The following is a 6,399-nucleotide window of genomic DNA, read 5'->3' as shown; positions in this document are numbered from 1 at the left end:
GGCAGGCATTAAAGGGGGAATTAATCCCCTGTGTTCCATCCTCACTTCACCCAGCTCTCTGGCTCTCTGTCTCCCTCCCTCTTCTCTCCCCTCTCTGGGGGAGACTCTCAACCTCCCAGGCCTCATTCTCCCACCTCCACCCAGCGCTGGAGGCAGGCATTAAAGGGGGAATTAATCCCCTGTGTTCCATGCTCACTTCACCCAGCTCTCTGGCTCTCTGTCTCCCTCCCTCTTCTCTCCCCTCTCTGGGGGAGACTCTCACCGTCCCAGGCCTCATTCTCCCACCTCCACCCAGCACTGGAGGCAGGCATTAAAGGGGGAATTAATCCCCCGTGTACCACCCTCACTTCACCCAGCTCTCTGGCTCTCTGTCTCCCTCCCTCCCTCTTCTCTCCCCTCTCTGGGGGAGACTCTCACCGTCCCAGGCCTCATTCTCCCACCTCCACCCAGCGCTGGAGGCAGGCATTAAAGGGGGAATTAATCCCCTGTGTTCCATGCTCACTTCACCCAGCTCTCTGGCTCTCTGTCTCCCTCCCTCTTCTCTCCCCTCTCTGGGGGAGACTCTCACCGTCCCAGGCCTCATTCTCCCACCTCCACCCAGCACTGGAGGCAGGCATTAAAGGGGGAATTAATCCCCCGTGTACCACCCTCACTTCACCCAGCTCTCTGGCTCTCTGTCTCCCTCCCTCCCTCTTCTCTCCCCTCTCTGGGGGAGACTCTCACCGTCCCAGGCCTCATTCTCCCACCTCCACCCAGCACTGGAGGCAGGCATTAAAGGGGGAATTAATCCCCCGTGTACCACCCTCACTTCACCCAGCTCTCTGGCTCTCTGTCTCCCTCCCTCTCCTCTCCCCTCTCTGGGGGAGACTCTCACCGTCCCAGGCCTCATTCTCCCACCTCCACCCAGCACTGGAGTAAGATCTTAGGGGACACTTTAATCCCTGTACCACCCTCACTTCACCCAGCTCTCTGGCTCTCTGTCTCCCTCCCTCCTCTCTCCCCTCTCTGGGGGAGACTCTCAACCTCCCAGGCCTCATTCTCCCACCTCCACCCAGCGCTGGAGGCAGGCATTAAAGGGGGAATTAATCCCCTGTGTTCCACCCTCACTTCACCCAGCTCTCTGGCTCTCTGTCTCCCTCCCTCCTCTCTCCCCTCTCTGGGGGAGACTCTCAACCTCCCAGGCATCACTCTCCCACCTCCACCCAGCGCTGGAGGCAGGCATTAAAGGGGGAATTAATCCCCTGTGTTCCACCCTCACTTCACCCAGCTCTCTGGCTCTCTGTCTCCCTCCCTCTTCTCTCCCCTCTCTGGGGGAGACTCTCACCGTCCCAGGCCTCATTCTCCCACCTCCACCCAGCACTGGAGTAAGATCTTAGGGGACACTTTAATCCCTGTACCACCCTCACTTCACCCAGCTCTCTGGCTCTCTGTCTCCCTCCCTCCTCTCTCCCCTCTCTGGGGGAGACTCTCACCGTCCCAGGCATCATTCTCCCACCTCCACCAAGCGCTGGAGGCAGGCATTAAAGGGGGAATTAATCCCCTGTGTTCCACCCTCACTTCACCCAGCTCTCTGGCTCTCTGTCTCCCTCCCTCTTCTCTCCCCTCTCTGGGGGAGACTCTCAACCTCCCAGGCCTCATTCTCCCACCTCCACCCAGCGCTGGAGGCAGGCATTAAAGGGGGAATTAATCCCCTGTGTTCCATGCTCACTTCACCCAGCTCTCTGGCTCTCTGTCTCCCTCCCTCTTCTCTCCCCTCTCTGGGGGAGACTCTCACCGTCCCAGGCCTCATTCTCCCACCTCCACCCAGCACTGGAGGCAGGCATTAAAGGGGGAATTAATCCCCCGTGTACCACCCTCACTTCACCCAGCTCTCTGGCTCTCTGTCTCCCTCCCTCCCTCTTCTCTCCCCTCTCTGGGGGAGACTCTCACCGTCCCAGGCCTCATTCTCCCACCTCCACCCAGCACTGGAGGCAGGCATTAAAGGGGGAATTAATCCCCCGTGTACCACCCTCACTTCACCCAGCTCTCTGGCTCTCTGTCTCCCTCCCTCCCTCTTCTCTCCCCTCTCTGGGGGAGACTCTCACCGTCCCAGGCCTCATTCTCCCACCTCCACCCAGCACTGGAGTCAGATCTTAGGGGACACTTTAATCCCTGTACCACCCTCACTTCACCCAGCTCCCTGGCTCTCTGTCTCCCTCCCTCTTCTCTCCCCTCTCTGGGGGAGACTCTCACCGTCCCAGGCCTCATTCTCCCACCTCCACCCAGCACTGGAGTAAGATCTTAGGGGACACTTTAATCCCTGTACCACCCTCACTTCACCCAGCTCTCTGGCTCTCTGTCTCCCTCCCTCCTCTCTCCCCTCTCTGGGGGAGACTCTCACCGTCCCAGGCCTCATTCTCCCACCTCCACCCAGCGCTGGAGGCAGGCATTAAAGGGGGAATTAATCCCCTGTGTTCCACGCTCACTTCACCCAGCTCTCTGGCTCTCTGTCTCCCTCCCTCTCCTCTCCCCTCTCTGGGGGAGACTCTCACCGTCCCAGGCCTCATTCTCCCACCTCCACCCAGCACTGGAGTAAGATCTTAGGGGACACTTTAATCCCTGTACCACCCTCACTTCACCCAGCTCTCTGGCTCTCTGTCTCCCTCCCTCCTCTCTCCCCTCTCTGGGGGAGACTCTCAACCTCCCAGGCCTCATTCTCCCACCTCCACCCAGCACTGGAGTAAGATCTTAGGGGACACTTTAATCCCTGTACCACCCTCACTTCACCCAGCTCTCTGGCTCTCTGTCTCCCTCCCTCCTCTCTCCCCTCTCTGGGGGAGACTCTCACCGTCCCAGGCCTCATTCTCCCACCTCCACCCAGCACTGGAGGCAGGCATTAAAGGGGGAATTAATCCCCCGTGTACCACCCTCACTTCACCCAGCTCTCTGGCTCTCTGTCTCCCTCCCTCCCTCTTCTCTCCCCTCTCTGGGGGAGACTCTCACCGTCCCAGGCCTCATTCTCCCACCTCCACCCAGCACTGGAGTCAGATCTTAGGGGACACTTTAATCCCTGTACCACCCTCACTTCACCCAGCTCCCTGGCTCTCTGTCTCCCTCCCTCTTCTCTCCCCTCTCTGGGGGAGACTCTCACCGTCCCAGGCCTCATTCTCCCACCTCCACCCAGCACTGGAGTAAGATCTTAGGGGACACTTTAATCCCTGTACCACCCTCACTTCACCCAGCTCCCTGGCTCTCTGTCTCCCTCCCTCTTCTCTCCCCTCTCTGGGGGAGACTCTCACCGTCCCAGGCCTCATTCTCCCACCTCCACCCAGCACTGGAGTCAGATCTTAGGGGACACTTTAATCCCTGTACCACCCTCACTTCACCCAGCTCTCTGGCTCTCTGTCTCCCTCCCTCCTCTCTCCCCTCTCTGGGGGAGACTCTCACCGTCCCAGGCCTCATTCTCCCACCTCCACCCAGCGCTGGAGGCAGGCATTAAAGGGGGAATTAATCCCCTGTGTTCCATGCTCACTTCACCCAGCTCTCTGGCTCTCTGTCTCCCTCCCTCCCTCTTCTCTCCCCTCTCTGGGGGAGACTCTCACCGTCCCAGGCCTCATTCTCCCACCTCCACCCAGCGCTGGAGGCAGGCATTAAAGGGGGAATTAATCCCCCGTGTTCCATCCTCACTTCACCCAGCTCTCTGGCTCTCTGTCTCCCTCCCTCTTCTCTCCCCTCTCTGGGGGAGACTCTCAACCTCCCAGGCCTCATTCTCCCACCTCCACCCAGCGCTGGAGGCAGGCATTAAAGGGGGAATTAATCCCCTGTGTTCCATGCTCACTTCACCCAGCTCTCTGGCTCTCTGTCTCCCTCCCTCTTCTCTCCCCTCTCTGGGGGAGACTCTCACCGTCCCAGGCCTCATTCTCCCACCTCCACCCAGCACTGGAGGCAGGCATTAAAGGGGGAATTAATCCCCCGTGTACCACCCTCACTTCACCCAGCTCTCTGGCTCTCTGTCTCCCTCCCTCCCTCTTCTCTCCCCTCTCTGGGGGAGACTCTCACCGTCCCAGGCCTCATTCTCCCACCTCCACCCAGCACTGGAGTCAGATCTTAGGGGACACTTTAATCCCTGTACCACCCTCACTTCACCCAGCTCCCTGGCTCTCTGTCTCCCTCCCTCTTCTCTCCCCTCTCTGGGGGAGACTCTCAACCTCCCAGGCCTCATTCTCCCACCTCCACCCAGCGCTGGAGGCAGGCATTAAAGGGGGAATTAATCCCCTGTGTTCCATCCTCACTTCACCCAGCTCTCTGGCTCTCTGTCTCCCTCCCTCCCTCTTCTCTCCCCTCTCTGGGGGAGACTCTCACCGTCCCAGGCCTCATTCTCCCACCTCCACCCAGCGCTGGAGGCAGGCATTAAAGGGGGAATTAATCCCCTGTGTTCCATGCTCACTTCACCCAGCTCTCTGGCTCTCTGTCTCCCTCCCTCCCTCTTCTCTCCCCTCTCTGGGGGAGACTCTCAACCTCCCAGGCCTCATTCTCCCACCTCCACCCAGCGCTGGAGGCAGGCATTAAAGGGGGAATTAATCCCCTGTGTTCCATCCTCACTTCACCCAGCTCTCTGGCTCTCTGTCTCCCTCCCTCCCTCTTCTCTCCCCTCTCTGGGGGAGACTCTCACCGTCCCAGGCCTCATTCTCCCACCTCCACCCAGCGCTGGAGGCAGGCATTAAAGGGGGAATTAATCCCCTGTGTTCCATCCTCACTTCACCCAGCTCTCTGGCTCTCTGTCTCCCTCCCTCCCTCTTCTCTCCCCTCTCTGGGGGAGACTCTCACCGTCCCAGGCCTCATTCTCCCACCTCCACCCAGCGCTGGAGGCAGGCATTAAAGGGGGAATTAATCCCCTGTGTTCCATGCTCACTTCACCCAGCTCTCTGGCTCTCTGTCTCCCTCCCTCTTCTCTCCCCTCTCTGGGGGAGACTCTCAACCTCCCAGGCCTCATTCTCCCACCTCCACCCAGCGCTGGAGGCAGGCATTAAAGGGGGAATTAATCCCCTGTGTTCCATGCTCACTTCACCCAGCTCTCTGGCTCTCTGTCTCCCTCCCTCCCTCTCCTCTCCCCTCTCTGGGGGAGACTCTCACCGTCCCAGGCCTCATTCTCCCACCTCCACCCAGCACTGGAGTCAGATCTTAGGGGACACTTTAATCCCTGTACCACCCTCACTTCACCCAGCTCCCTGGCTCTCTGTCTCCCTCCCTCTTCTCTCCCCTCTCTGGGGGAGACTCTCACCGTCCCAGGCCTCATTCTCCCACCTCCACCCAGCGCTGGAGGCAGGCATTAAAGGGGGAATTAATCCCCCGTGTTCCACCCTCACTTCACCCAGCTCCCTGGCTCTCTGTCTCCCTCCCTCTTCTCTCCCCTCTCTGGGGGAGACTCTCACCGTCCCAGGCCTCATTCTCCCACCTCCACCCAGCGCTGGAGGCAGGCATTAAAGGGGGAATTAATCCCCCGTGTTCCACCCTCACTTCACCCAGCTCCCTGGCTCTCTGTCTCCCTCCCTCTTCTCTCCCCTCTCTGGGGAGACTCTCACCGTCCCAGGCCTCATTCTCCCACCTCCACCCAGCGCTGGAGGCAGGCATTAAAGGGGGAATTAATCCCCCGTGTTCCACCCTCACTTCACCCAGCTCTCTGGCTCTCTGTCTCCCTCCCTCTTCTCTCCCCTCTCTGGGGGAGACTCTCAACCTCCCAGGCCTCATTCTCCCACCTCCACCCAGCGCTGGAGGCAGGCATTAAAGGGGGAATTAATCCCCTGTGTTCCATGCTCACTTCACCCAGCTCTCTGGCTCTCTGTCTCCCTCCCTCTTCTCTCCCCTCTCTGGGGGAGACTCTCAACCTCCCAGGCCTCATTCTCCCACCTCCACCCAGCGCTGGAGGCAGGCATTAAAGGGGGAATTAATCCCCTGTGTTCCATGCTCACTTCACCCAGCTCTCTGGCTCTCTGTCTCCCTCCCTCCCTCTCCTCTCCCCTCTCTGGGGGAGACTCTCACCGTCCCAGGCCTCATTCTCCCACCTCCACCCAGCACTGGAGTCAGATCTTAGGGGACACTTTAATCCCTGTACCACCCTCACTTCACCCAGCTCCCTGGCTCTCTGTCTCCCTCCCTCTTCTCTCCCCTCTCTGGGGGAGACTCTCACCGTCCCAGGCCTCATTCTCCCACCTCCACCCAGCGCTGGAGGCAGGCATTAAAGGGGGAATTAATCCCCCGTGTTCCACCCTCACTTCACCCAGCTCCCTGGCTCTCTGTCTCCCTCCCTCTTCTCTCCCCTCTCTGGGGGAGACTCTCACCGTCCCAGGCCTCATTCTCCCACCTCCACCCAGCGCTGGAGGCAGGCATTAAAGGGGGAATTAATCCCCCGTGTTCCACCCT

The sequence above is a fragment of the Epinephelus lanceolatus genome, unplaced genomic scaffold, assembly GCF_041903045.1.
Source record: "Epinephelus lanceolatus isolate andai-2023 unplaced genomic scaffold, ASM4190304v1 scaffold44, whole genome shotgun sequence".
In the NCBI taxonomy this organism is placed as follows: domain Eukaryota; kingdom Metazoa; phylum Chordata; class Actinopteri; order Perciformes; family Serranidae; genus Epinephelus; species Epinephelus lanceolatus.
The sequence above is the reverse complement of the archived record's forward strand: the minus strand, read 5'-3'. Positions refer to the sequence as shown.